The 12,185-nt window shown below is 43.0% G+C and overlaps 1 protein-coding gene across 2 annotated transcripts in view; it reads right to left on the minus strand.

Moving 5' to 3' along the window:
• Positions 1–6,235: 6,235 nt before the first annotated feature.
• The window catches only part of CENPC (centromere protein C), a 32,413-nt gene continuing 26,463 nt past the window's right edge, over positions 6,236–12,185 (minus strand). For both annotated transcript variants that reach the window (XM_049814756.1, XM_049814754.1), the window contains exon 19: positions 6,236–6,438. The gene's annotated coding sequence lies outside the window, so the exon portion shown is untranslated. The remainder of the gene's footprint in view (positions 6,439–12,185) is intronic.

Genomic DNA, 12,185 nt, shown 5'->3' on the forward strand with positions numbered 1-12,185 from the left:
CAACTATTCTGCATTAGCTACATACGCAGTCTTGGTATTGCTATCACTCAGGGAAAACGCCGAGTTAAATATTAGTTCTTTTCTACATATGTTCCCGTTCCGGTGTGCCTCTTAACCGTCTGCCATAAAAGAAATAAAATTCCACCTGCAGAGGCAGTAAGTTTGTTGATATTTGAGCTAGAAGCTCCGAGCTATTGTATGTGCACCACTGAACGTTAACCCTTGTAGCGCTCAGACTGCAGCAGTTTGGCTATAAAGTAGACTCTAAAATAAGGAGTTCAATTGCTATCTTCTGTAAACACAGGCTCTCGGAATGAAAACATATGCCTGTACGGAGCAGACAGTCATTGTGATAGCAGTTCTGCCTAGGTACAAACTTAGTGATTCAAAACCCATGGCTCCGGTTTCCACGGATATAAACAAGATGACAACTCTCCTCAATTAATTAAAAATACAAACATAATCAAAGGAGAGCACTAAGTAGGATCACAGGAACAAACCTCTGCAAAGGTAAGTCAACGGAGGTCAGTAGGCTCAGCGCAGAGATACTGGATAACATTAAGAGCAAGTCATCTGCTGGCCAGAGCAGAGCTCTCAAAAACGGAGCCAGCTACAAAGCAAACGCTGCCCCCAGCAGAACTGTGCACACCAACAATGTACAGATACCTCCTGAGCAGAGAAGGGATGCAGATCGCTGGCGGATGCTGGCCTCCTTCGGCTGAGTGTAAGTCTCTGGGCATCCTCCAACAGCTCTGTAAGCTTGGCTTGGTTTCCTCCATCCTCCAACGCTTGCCTTCTGGAGCCCAGGGCAGCGCGGCAAGGTTTGCTCCCTGGGAATCAGCATCCGTCACGGCAGCCTCGAGACGGTGGAAGGCGATGGAAGCACCCTACTCGGCATCGAGCGGACGGCTTGGCTGGCGTTCAGCGGAGACACGGCCCCGCATCCAGCTCCAAGGATGTGCCTTTGATCCTCTCCAGAGGCTTGGCACTTGGGAGCCTTGGTACACAGGAAAAGGGAAAAGAGCAGCAGGGACTCTCAAACCTGGGAAAAAACTTATTCAAAACATATTTTCGATGTACTTTAACTGCTTTTTGTGTCGGTTTGCTCCTGCATGCATTTTACCAGCCTCTATGGTAGCCTAGGAAGATTATGCCATTAGAAGATTCTTTGGAGGCTGAACTGCCAAAAAAAAGCAAACAAACAAACAAAAAAACCCATGCCAAAACCACACAGCATTCATTCTTTCAGGGTGAGATGATGCGAGCAACCTAACAAATCTGAAAAAAAAACATTTTTGAAAGCCAAGTGCAGTCTTCTGACTTGTTTGTTCTGGTCAAATTGATTGCATACCTTGTTTACCTTCGAGGAGAGAAGGGAAGAGACATCAATGGCCAAAAGCCATCACATTAATACTTTTTGCCAATTCAGAAGTGTTCACACCACCCACCCAGCGTGAGTGTGAGTGCGAGAGAGAAATGTGACCAGCAGCAGGAAAAACTCTAGGCTACCTCTTGTTTGAGTTCCCTTGGCTCAGTGCTGGTCCAAGTGCCTTTTTTTTCTGCAACGTTCCACAGAGTAACCTAAAGCAGCCTGATTTTTATGCCATAAATGTAAAATAATCAAGCACAAGACTTTGAGTCCATGAATCCTCAGGGTTGGCTGAACCCCCATCTGTAAATCCTACAGATTAGTTATATTACGTTTATTTTCTTCATGAGGAAAGAAAAGAAAAAAAAGATTAAATACAATCAGTCTGAGCTGGAAATAGGCTCCTCTCCAGCTCTTGCACAGCCTGGGATCTCAGAAAGAGCAGATATGATGGCAGTAGGACTGGTGTGTGGCAGAGCTTCACCAGACTGGGGCAGCACCAGAAGCAAAGCAAAGTTACTGTGGTACGGGAAAGCTTTCCCCAGCGTCAAGAGAGACAGCTGGGAGAGCTTTCCACACCTCGTCCTTTGGCTTTCTTCTCACAACATAATAAACTCCACTTTGCAGCCTTAATTCCTTAGGCTGCAAAAGATTTGGCACTGGTCTGACATACATTCTATCAGTTAAACAGGTGTATGGATAATACCTAGTTCAAAACAGAAAAGGTAAAAAAAAAAAAAGACGACAGGATCCTTAACAGACAAGTTAAACCTGCTTATCTGCAGAGGAATGAGAGCCTTATTTTAACAATAGCTGAATCACATGAGAAAGCAGTCACAGCTGTGCACCAGCAGACCACATACCAGTGCGACCAAGTTGGTTCCTACAGGAGAGAAGGATCCTTTTAACTCAAGGTACTGAAAATACACAAGAGACTCACATGGTAAAACCAAATCCGAGCTACCAAAGACATTTAGTAAATGTGACTTTGAATAATTTCTTCTACCACCACTGGACAACGTGAAGCTTCTGAAGCTGTTCTCAAGTCCTGGGTCCAAGCGTTTGCCTTTACATCCACCCCATCTCAAGGCACAAACGGGCACACGAGCTCAGAACAGGTTTGGTAATCCCCAAGCAGGGACTCGGTGGCTCACGGTATATGTCAAGCCAGTAACTCACACGCTGTGCCTGCAACTGGGCTACAGTATAACCACCGGCACCTTTGCTTGGTCCTGGGCCACTGCATAACCTGCCTCCTGCTGCTGTGCAGCAGAGAAAGCCAGGCGATGGGAGTGATTTTTAAGACCAGTACTTTAGTTTTTATCTACTAAGATAAAAAAATTTAAGCTGAATTCTTTTACATGCAAGAGAAATTCAGCCTCAGCTTCTGTTATGCCCCCTATGAATTGTGCACCTTACCTGTTTATCACTTCTTACAACTCCTGAAATTTTTTAGACCTTCCAGTGACATTACAAACTTGAAACAGTACATCTATGATCACGGGAGGAACTGAAAAAAACCACACACACACCACCCCACCCCCGCACCCCACCCCCAAAAAAAAGAACGAATACAAAGATACAAGACAAAGCAGCTCCTTGCTTCCTTAAACTTCATTTTGGGTCACTGTACAGATTTTACTGGAACTGTCCTCCTGTGAAGTTACAACTGAGTCTAATTGGCATAGGAAGGGCACAAGTTCTGATTCTTCCAGGTTAAGGCAGGTAAAAGAAAAAGATGTATTAACAATCTTCCTGCTTATCAAAATGCAGTACACGATATACATGGTTATTGCTCTGTCCAATGCACTGATTTGATCCAATTAACTGTGATGGACTGTTCTGGATGAAAGCACCTCCAAAACACTGCTGCGAAGAAAAGCAGTAACAATTCCTCGTGTCAGACCGCGAGCGCAAGAGAGCACGACCCTGTCTGAAGAGTCAGGACGAGGAAAGAGAATCCCCGGATCCTCACCCTGCTCGAGGGATCCTACAAAGCAACAGAACAGAGCAGCGCTCAAGCCGCACCAGTTTGGGACCCTCCGCAGGAAGGCAGCGCTACCCTCCCCTTCCCACTTTGCACTGCCCATGGGCACAAGTGCTGTGGACGTGCGCCCACTCGCCCACGCACACAGAAGAGGCAGCAGACGGCTGAGTGGTAGAGCTGGATTCTCTGCTGCTTTATTTAATGGTAAATACTTACCGGAATTGAGATAGGGCTTCAAGAAACAGAACTGCAGGTTGAAAGCCTGCGCTTCAGCAAGGCTCTCGCCAGCAAAATGCTAACAAGTGCTGCTTGGGCAAGGTTGATGGGAATGAATGTTATAAATGGAGCTTACAGAACCTTCCAGGAGTGGAAAGCCCCTCTTGCTCCCTGTCCTGGCTTCGGCTGGGATGGAGTTACTTTTTTTTTCTAGTAGGTGGTATAGAGTTGTGGTTTGGATTTAGGATGAGAAGAATGCTGGTAATACACTGATGTTTTCGGTTGTTGCCAAGCAGTATTTAGACTAGGTCAAGGCTTTTTCAGCTTCTCATGTCCAGCCAGCAAGAAGGCTGGAGGGGCACAAGAAGTTGGCACAGGACACAGCCAGGACGGCTGACCCAAACTGGCCAACGGTGTATTCCAGACCATGGGACATCACGTCCAGTATATAAACTGGGGGGAGTCGGCCTGGGGGAGTGGATCGCTGCTCAGGAACTATCTGGGCATCGGTCGGCAAGTGGTGAGCAATTGCATTGTGCATCAGTTGTTTTGTATATTCCAATCCTTTTATTATTATTGTTGCCATTTTATTATTATCATTATTATTTTCTTCCTTTCTGTTCTATTAAACTGTTCTTATCTCAACCTACGAATTTTACTTTTTTTCCTGATTCTCTCCCCCATCCCACTGGGTGGGGGGGAAGTGAGAGAGCAGCTGCGTGGTGCTTAGTTGCTGGCTGGGGTTAAACTATGACACTCACTTCTCTGCAACATTTAAATAACTTAATACACTATCATTCATAGCACAGTACACTGTCCTTGAGGAGAAGATTTTTTCCTCACCCTCTCACCTCCAAAAATTGTTTTGGTTGCAGAATTGTTTTAATACTGATCCAGGCTCCCAAGTTTTAAATGCTGGACAACTCTATAACACTTAGCTTATCCCAAAAACAGTGAGTTCAGGTGAGGCAAAGATCCTTTAAAACAACCAACCAGCCAACCAGCACCACCACAAAGAAACCCAACAGCAACCCAGCACTATGCATAGTATACTTGAGTCCAATTTGGATTTTAAATCATTCCTAGGGAGACCTACTTTTACTACCCACAGTAAAGATTTTTGAGAAAATGAGCTCGTTGCTGTGGAATTAATAATAGATCTATGCAGATTGATATTCCCAGGAGATAAGGAAAAGCAAAAATATTAAAAACTGATGCTCCTGGCAAATGAAAAACTAATGGACCGTATTTTCCCAAAGGGATGGGAGGTGCTTTCATTTTATTTCACTCTGATGACTATCCGAGATCTGCTGTAACAGGGAACTCTCAGGAAGCACCCTCTCCAGCTAAATGGAAATACCTTCAAAATTTCAGACAATGTGGAAGAGAGTGTAAGTCATCACACACCAAATCTGAAGACCACTGAATGATCGCAACACTGCAGGAGAATGTAGCTCTGCTTATGATTTACTTGAAAACCAAAAGAATTCTGCAACATTTCAACCAGAGTTTATGTGTAACTATGGCAGGAAGAGCAGGGATTCAAAAACTGGAACCAAAGCCACTGTCAAGCAGGAACAGTGTTTTTTCAAAGCCAATCTGTATTGGCATCTGAGATTCAAAAAGGCTCAGTGCCACATCCTGCACTTGGGTCACAACAACCCCATGCAGCGCTACAGGCTTGGGGAGGAGTGGCTGGAAAGCTGCTCGGTAGAGAAAGACCTGGGGATGCTGGTTGACAACCGGCTGAATATGAGCCAGCAGTGTGCCCAGGTGGCCAATGGCATCCTGGCCTGTATCAGAAATAGTGTGGCCAGCAGGAGCAGGGAGGTGATCGTCCCCCTGTACTTGGCACTGGTGAGGCCGCACCTCGAGTCCTGTGTTCAGTTTTGGGCCCCTCACTACAGGAAAGACATGGAGGTGCTGGAGCGTGTCCAGAGAAGGGCAACCGAGTTGGTGAGGGGCCTGGAGCACAAGTCCTATGAGGAGCGGCTGAGGGAACTGGGGTGGTTTAGCCTGGAGAAGAGGAGGCTGAGGGGAGACCTTATCGCTCTCTACAACTACCTGAAAGGAGGTTGTAGCGAGGCGGGTGTCTGTCTCTTCTCCCAAGTAACAAGCGATAGGACAAGATGAAATGGCTTCAAGTTGCACCAGGGGAGGTTTAGATTGGATATCAGGAAAAAATTCTTCACTGAGAGGGTTGTCAGGCATTGGAACAGGCTGCCCAGAGAAGTGGTTGAGTGACCAGCCCTGGAGGTGTTTAAAAGACATGTAGATGTGGCACTTAGGGGCAACTTAAACACTTAGGCTTAGTGTTGGACTTGGCAGTGTTAGGTTTCTGTTTGGACTTAATCTTAATTGTCTTTTCCAACCTAAATGATTCTATAATTCTATTTTATGAAAAATATTTTACTTTGAAACTCCTTTTAACAATTTCAACAACTCCAACAGAACAGTTGAAAAATGTCACTGTTGGTGACATCCTTGAAGCCACTCAAGGTAACTCACATTATTTATAAATATTTACAAGTCAAAGTCATGCAATTACCTATATTTTCAAAACCGCACTGACTACTAGAAAATTAATTCTTAAAATATTTAGAAATCAAAGAACTCAAAACTGATTTGCATTATTTAATATTTATGTACAGAAAAAATAATTTGTAACAAACCGTGTATTTACAATTTACACTGCAGAAAGATCTTTTAACGTCAATGAAACAACATGCCCCTAAAACTGGGTTGTATTTCTAGTTGGATGGTAGGTAATGTTCTTTAGAACTCGTTTGTATTAGATGATCTTCAATTTGCAGGCAAAGTTATGGCCAAAATTATCGTCTCCAACAACGTGCTTCTTGCTTTTGGTCTAAATAATAGGAAGAATAGAAATCAGTTCAAATTAACACAGTTTAAAAAAGGTCTATCTGACTGTGCTACAATATTAGGGAGTTACTAGACAGTAAAGTGGAACAACTGCAAATTGTACTCACAGCGGCAAGGACATCAGAGCATTCACCTACACCAGTGGCAAATCAATACAAATATTAGTATCATTTCAATTATGCTCAAAAGAGCACATTAGTCTAATTTAGCTAACAGTGGTCTCTAACAAATGCGTTCCTCTGTGCAAAGTTTGGAGTCATCAAAGCCACACCTGGCTGTTACACTGACACTTGTTCTGCACGTACTTTCTTACGCTATCTCTCATATGAAATGTTTTATGTTGTGGAGGACCATGAGACACCAGTAGTTAATGTGTGCGTGAGTTTCATTCTATTTTTATAAAAAATCTTGTGTGTATTTTAATTCGCTTAAGCTCACATTTAGACAAATGGTCCACAAGCTATGATTTACAGTCCCAAAGGTGACACAAAGCTGCTGACAGTAGGGAAAAGTCCAAGAATTAAAACTGTTGCCAACTGAGGGAATAACATCTGATGCAACTCACCACATCAAGTGACAGCTGAGGACTATTACTCCAGATGTAGAGTTACATGGAAAAAGCAGCCACTTGATAGCCTGGACTGCACAAGATGCCAAATTTTTGAGCTGGTTTAAAGCCCGCACACCGAATGAAGACTGCTGTTAAGACTTGCAAGTGAAAAATAACAGCCTACTATCAAAATATCTTATACTAAAATGTTTTGGGGTACATATGCAGAAAATTGTTAGCCAATTCCCCAAAACTGATCAGTGGACTTCTCATCAAACCCAGGTATGTGCCTCCCTCAGAGGAACACCTCAGAGCAAGGACCAGAAGGGAAACTTAAAGCTGACAGTTGTAACACAACTTAGTATGCACATTTTGTCTTTCGCTGTAGAGAAAGGGAAAACACTGGCTGTTCACCGGTGGCCAAGCGCTCTGGCACACCCCACACTCTGCCACAGCTGGCATATTCATAGCCTGCTGTGTGACACAGAAAAGGCCCTCCACTTGAGATGTACAGCAGAAGGGTCCTCCCAACACAAGCATGAAATAAATTTATAGGAGAGCAGCTTCCATAGCATGGGAGTCTGATTCCACAGAATGGTTGAGGTTGGAAGGGACCTCTGAAAGTCATCTGGTCCAAACCTCCTGCTCAAGCAGGACCACCTAGAGCCAGTTGCCCTGGATTCAGAAAAACTGAATTCATGATAAGAACGAGGATACCAAGTACACAAACGCTCTAACCTACTTTGCCAATACACACTCCCACCCACAGGCAGTAAGTAGGGTAGAATGGAGATGGCAGGTTCTGAACTGTGTGGACAGAGCCGTGCCACATGGAAGGGTATGTCAAATGAGCTTGGTCAGGTCTCAGCTCTGTCTTGAAGAGAAATGTATGAAGGTCATCCTGAAGGGCCACCCAGCTCTTCCACCTTATTCAGTCCAGGCTCATCCTTACACACCACAGAAACATCAAAAAACAGGGAGATTATTTTCTCCCGGCATTTACCAGAAAAGTCAGGCAGCAACGGGGTGTGAGAGGGCATAAGCATCCCCATCCGTATCTGCAGCAATGGGCATGCACTACCATGCTAGACCTCTGTGCCAAAACCAGCTGGTGTCAAATGGCATTCCCACTGGCAAGAGGAATGAAGATGTAAGAGCAGGTAAATGCCTGGACTAGCCTGCCAATGCAAAATCAGGGTATGGCATGGTGCCTAAGTGATGGCAGAGCCACAGCAAGATTGCGCCAAGGCAAAGGAAGTCACCAGCATGCTGAATTACTGCTACAAGAGGAGCAAGAAGCACAATGCTACAATGCTCTGGGATAAGTCTGGCCAGGAGGAATCGTGCTGGGATGGATTCTTTTGGCACTGCAGAGCCAGCCTACAACAGATGGATGAGGCTCAAGGGCAACCGTGCGGGCGTGCAGCAGTCTCAGTTCTGCTTCTGCAGCGTGGAAAACAGCAGATGACGATGGTAACAAATGCCTTGCCAGTGACATCCTAAACTGACCTTCTTGGGATTACAACTACACAAAAGTCTTACAAAGAATGAGGGCCAAAGGAAGCTTTGTGTCACTTCTCTGAGCGAGAATATTGGGAGCTTTGCCAGGCCCTGTATAAAGCTTGAAGGAGAGGTAGCAAAGGAAACTTCAGGCACAAGAACACCTCTGAAACCTGCAACTGAGTTAGAAAAAAGTGATACAATCCTTGCAAGCAGCACAAAGACAAAAAAGAAACCCTTGGTAAGGGCAACGCATCCAGAAAAGGCAACAAATTAGGCAGCAAGACAAAAAATGAAGGAGCAGATTGAAACTTGATACAGCAGCTGAGCTGAAACAGTGGCAGGTGAATGGCAATGTGCATAGCAGGACACAGCGCATAACATGGCAGCATGTGCACACAGAATTTCATGAAGAAAAGAAAATTACTATCAACACCTTAATACATGAGGAGGCCCCTTCTTTGCCATTTCTGAAATAATTCAAGTTCCAGGTAAGTGCACACACACAAAAAAAAAAAAAAAAAAAAGATGGACATTTAAGCAAATTCTTAGCCCATGCATGTGTCCAATTAATTAAGACAGGTTTCATACTTCATCAGCATCACAGTTCCATGGAAATGGGCAAGGAGGGGTGCAACCCTCAGCATCTCACCGGAGACAAGTTCTGCAAGCTTAAAGAGTCCTTCAGAAGAGGAGCTAAATTATTTTCAGTAAAAACAATATTACTGTTAGAGTTCCCCCCCTCTTTTTTCCATCAAGAAACACAAGTATGTCATGCAGCATGGGTGCAAGGTGTAAGCAACAGAAGCCATTTCATAACAAGGTAATGATTTCTGTGAACTTAAATAGGGTTAGCAACTGAACGAAGCGAAGCTATTCTAAATTCTGGTAAGATAATTCAGTCAATGCAATTTGTTTGAAAGGTTAAACAGGATGCTAAGATGGACTCGGTATGCCACAAAATGAAGAAGCAAATAAAGCAAACATTTAGAGTTACTTTGTCTTTAAAACACAGTGGGGCTTTTTCGCTAGCTAAAATACTGTTCCAAGTCTGGCAGCTGTGTTCCAATTTATTCCTGCAGCCACCTCTGTGCTTTACTTATGAATTACCGTAAGAGTGCCCAGTAAAGCTGAGTTGCTTAACAGGCAAATGTCTGCTTTTGCTAATATGAAGAAAATCAGCCATAAAAAAAAGTCAGAGAGATCTGCAATTATCACTTAATTGTCCTTCATGGGCCAATACTGGGAGTCTCATACTTTCCCCTTAAGGTTGCTCCCTCCTTCAGCACTTTTTCTTAACTGGCTACTTAATTAGTCTTCCTGCCTGAACTTAATTGTAAATTTGTTTTGATTAATTAGCCTCAGAGCTGACTCGGCACTAACTGAAATATAGAAGTCCTTAGTTTCTTCAGCATATAGGCTACTGCGTCCTAGGGGAGCCCCCTCTTTGTCAGCAATAAAATTTCAAGTTCAGATTGTGTTTGAAAAAAACTTCTTCATAATTAACTTTCATTTCTTGTAATTTCCCCCTCTGTACTACAACACAAAAGTGATAACATAAAGAAAGGATAAAATTCAGTAAGTTCAGGCCTCTTGCTCAGTGGATTATACATCATGTTCATTAGCTGAATCCTGCAGTTTTAGATAACATGACTTTATGGTCTTCAACACAAGTGATCATAGCACTACTAGAATCCCAAAACAAGAGTGTAGGTTACTAGCACAGACAAATGTGTTCTCATGGCACCAACACTGGAAAGGTTTCCCTTACCAATTGGAAGGGTCACATACTGCTCCTCCAAGAGTTACTGAATTACATTGAAAACCCTTTGTACAACCTAGACAAGCCAGTCCGCACCACCGTTGGACACTACTATAGCTCTTCATTATGTTTACACCTCTCATATCACTCCTTTTTTCTCCCTCTTTACGGCACAATGATTCCAGAAGACACCCACATGGCGTTACCATGCATCTGCCATCTTAATTCTCATTTCAGCAACTGTTACTGAAAACACAAGAAATGGCAACTTCTAACACCATGACCACAAAAAAATGTAATAAGCTAAATAAAATAATGTGTGTTAACAGCTATTATACCCATTTAATAAACTTCCTAAATAGTTGTCAATAGTACTGCCATTCTTCAGGTTTAAAATTTTAAAGTCCTTACCTATTGAGCTCCAAAGAGAAGTTGAAAATCTTACTCAGGACATTAATATGTTTTTCTATGAGCACTTTTAGATTTGCATCTCAACTGAACAGTCAGACTGAGAAAGTAAATGCTCTGCTTCTTTGGGCTCCCTGTTTCAATTATTGCCCTTCTTGTGCTCCAAACAAGAAAAGACAACAGAAGAAGTGCAAAGTAAATGTGGTTTTACAACCCTTTCTGTGCGCCCTTACTTGGGCACAGGAGTTTAAATGAAGCAAACCAGAACAGGAGCTTTGTGGGTGGGCTTAAGAACACAGGACAGCTCTGCAGGCACTCTTTTTAAGGTATTTGTTCCCTAATAATCTGCAGCCAGCTGTTTTGACTGATGATCAACTACTGTTTTCATCTTAGAACTCGACCATAGGAATCACTTTGGTTGTCAAATCCTAAATGAAGCTTTTCCATGCAACCTGAGAAACGTTTGGCGTCGAGGTCTCTTCTGACTACATTTGTGATCAGCCATGAAGTGATAGGATATTCTGAAGAGGAAACGTACCAGCTTGGAAAGACTAACATATTCAGTTACCACAGCTGTCAATATCATTAAAGAGGCATGTTCCATACTCTTCAGTTAGATGTATTATCTGCAATCAATCACCACTTAAAGTAATCCTGTATTACAGAAGACATTGTGCAACAGAGTCTATACATCAGTAGAAATCTAAGAAATACTCCTTCATGCTGAAATGTCTTTTCAGCTATTATGAAATGAGGAAATAGCTCTTTAGGTTTATTGCATTCCCCAAATGTTAATTTAAAATCATCTGCAGATAACCAATTCAGCTGTGTACTTGAAAAATAGAAGAAATTGTATATGTGCCTCAACAAGTTGTTTTATTGGTGCTGTTTATTTTTCTGTAATTACACAGCTCACATTCTCTTATTTTATGTTTACAAACTTGTACGAATATGGATGTGCACACATATCTGACAGTTTTGCAACCATTCTGCTGCTGCTTTAAACTGCAAAAAGGCTTTGTTTATTAAAGCAGGAACAGCTTTCTAACCAAATGAAACTATGAAAAGATGGATTTTCAAAAGAACCTACTAACCAGTAAAGTAATTTTTTTCAAAGAGAGCCAAAGCCTTCAAAAACCTGACTTTTTATTGTGGTGGGCCACTGTCAATTAAGTTCCTTAAAATAAACCTCTAATTGTTACCACAACACCTACTATAGAACACATGTACCTGCTAACATGAACCTGATGAAATATGTGACTCAGCTTTTGCTTCCAGTTCTCTCCATTACCGTTGACAGAAAGCAATGAATTAATATACTAAACCAGTGATATCCTCCAGGAACAGCCTGTGTACTACACAGGCAACAGAAAAGGCTATGTCTCTCACAACGACAATCCCAACTCCACTCCACAGCAGGCAACACTGGCCCACCAACTTTGGCCCAGCTTAGCACAAACCAGGCTCAGATCTCTACTACTACTACTACTATTAGAGGTGATGTTCCATA

This window comes from Accipiter gentilis, chromosome 12 (assembly GCF_929443795.1).
Source record: "Accipiter gentilis chromosome 12, bAccGen1.1, whole genome shotgun sequence".
Taxonomy (NCBI): domain Eukaryota; kingdom Metazoa; phylum Chordata; class Aves; order Accipitriformes; family Accipitridae; genus Astur; species Astur gentilis.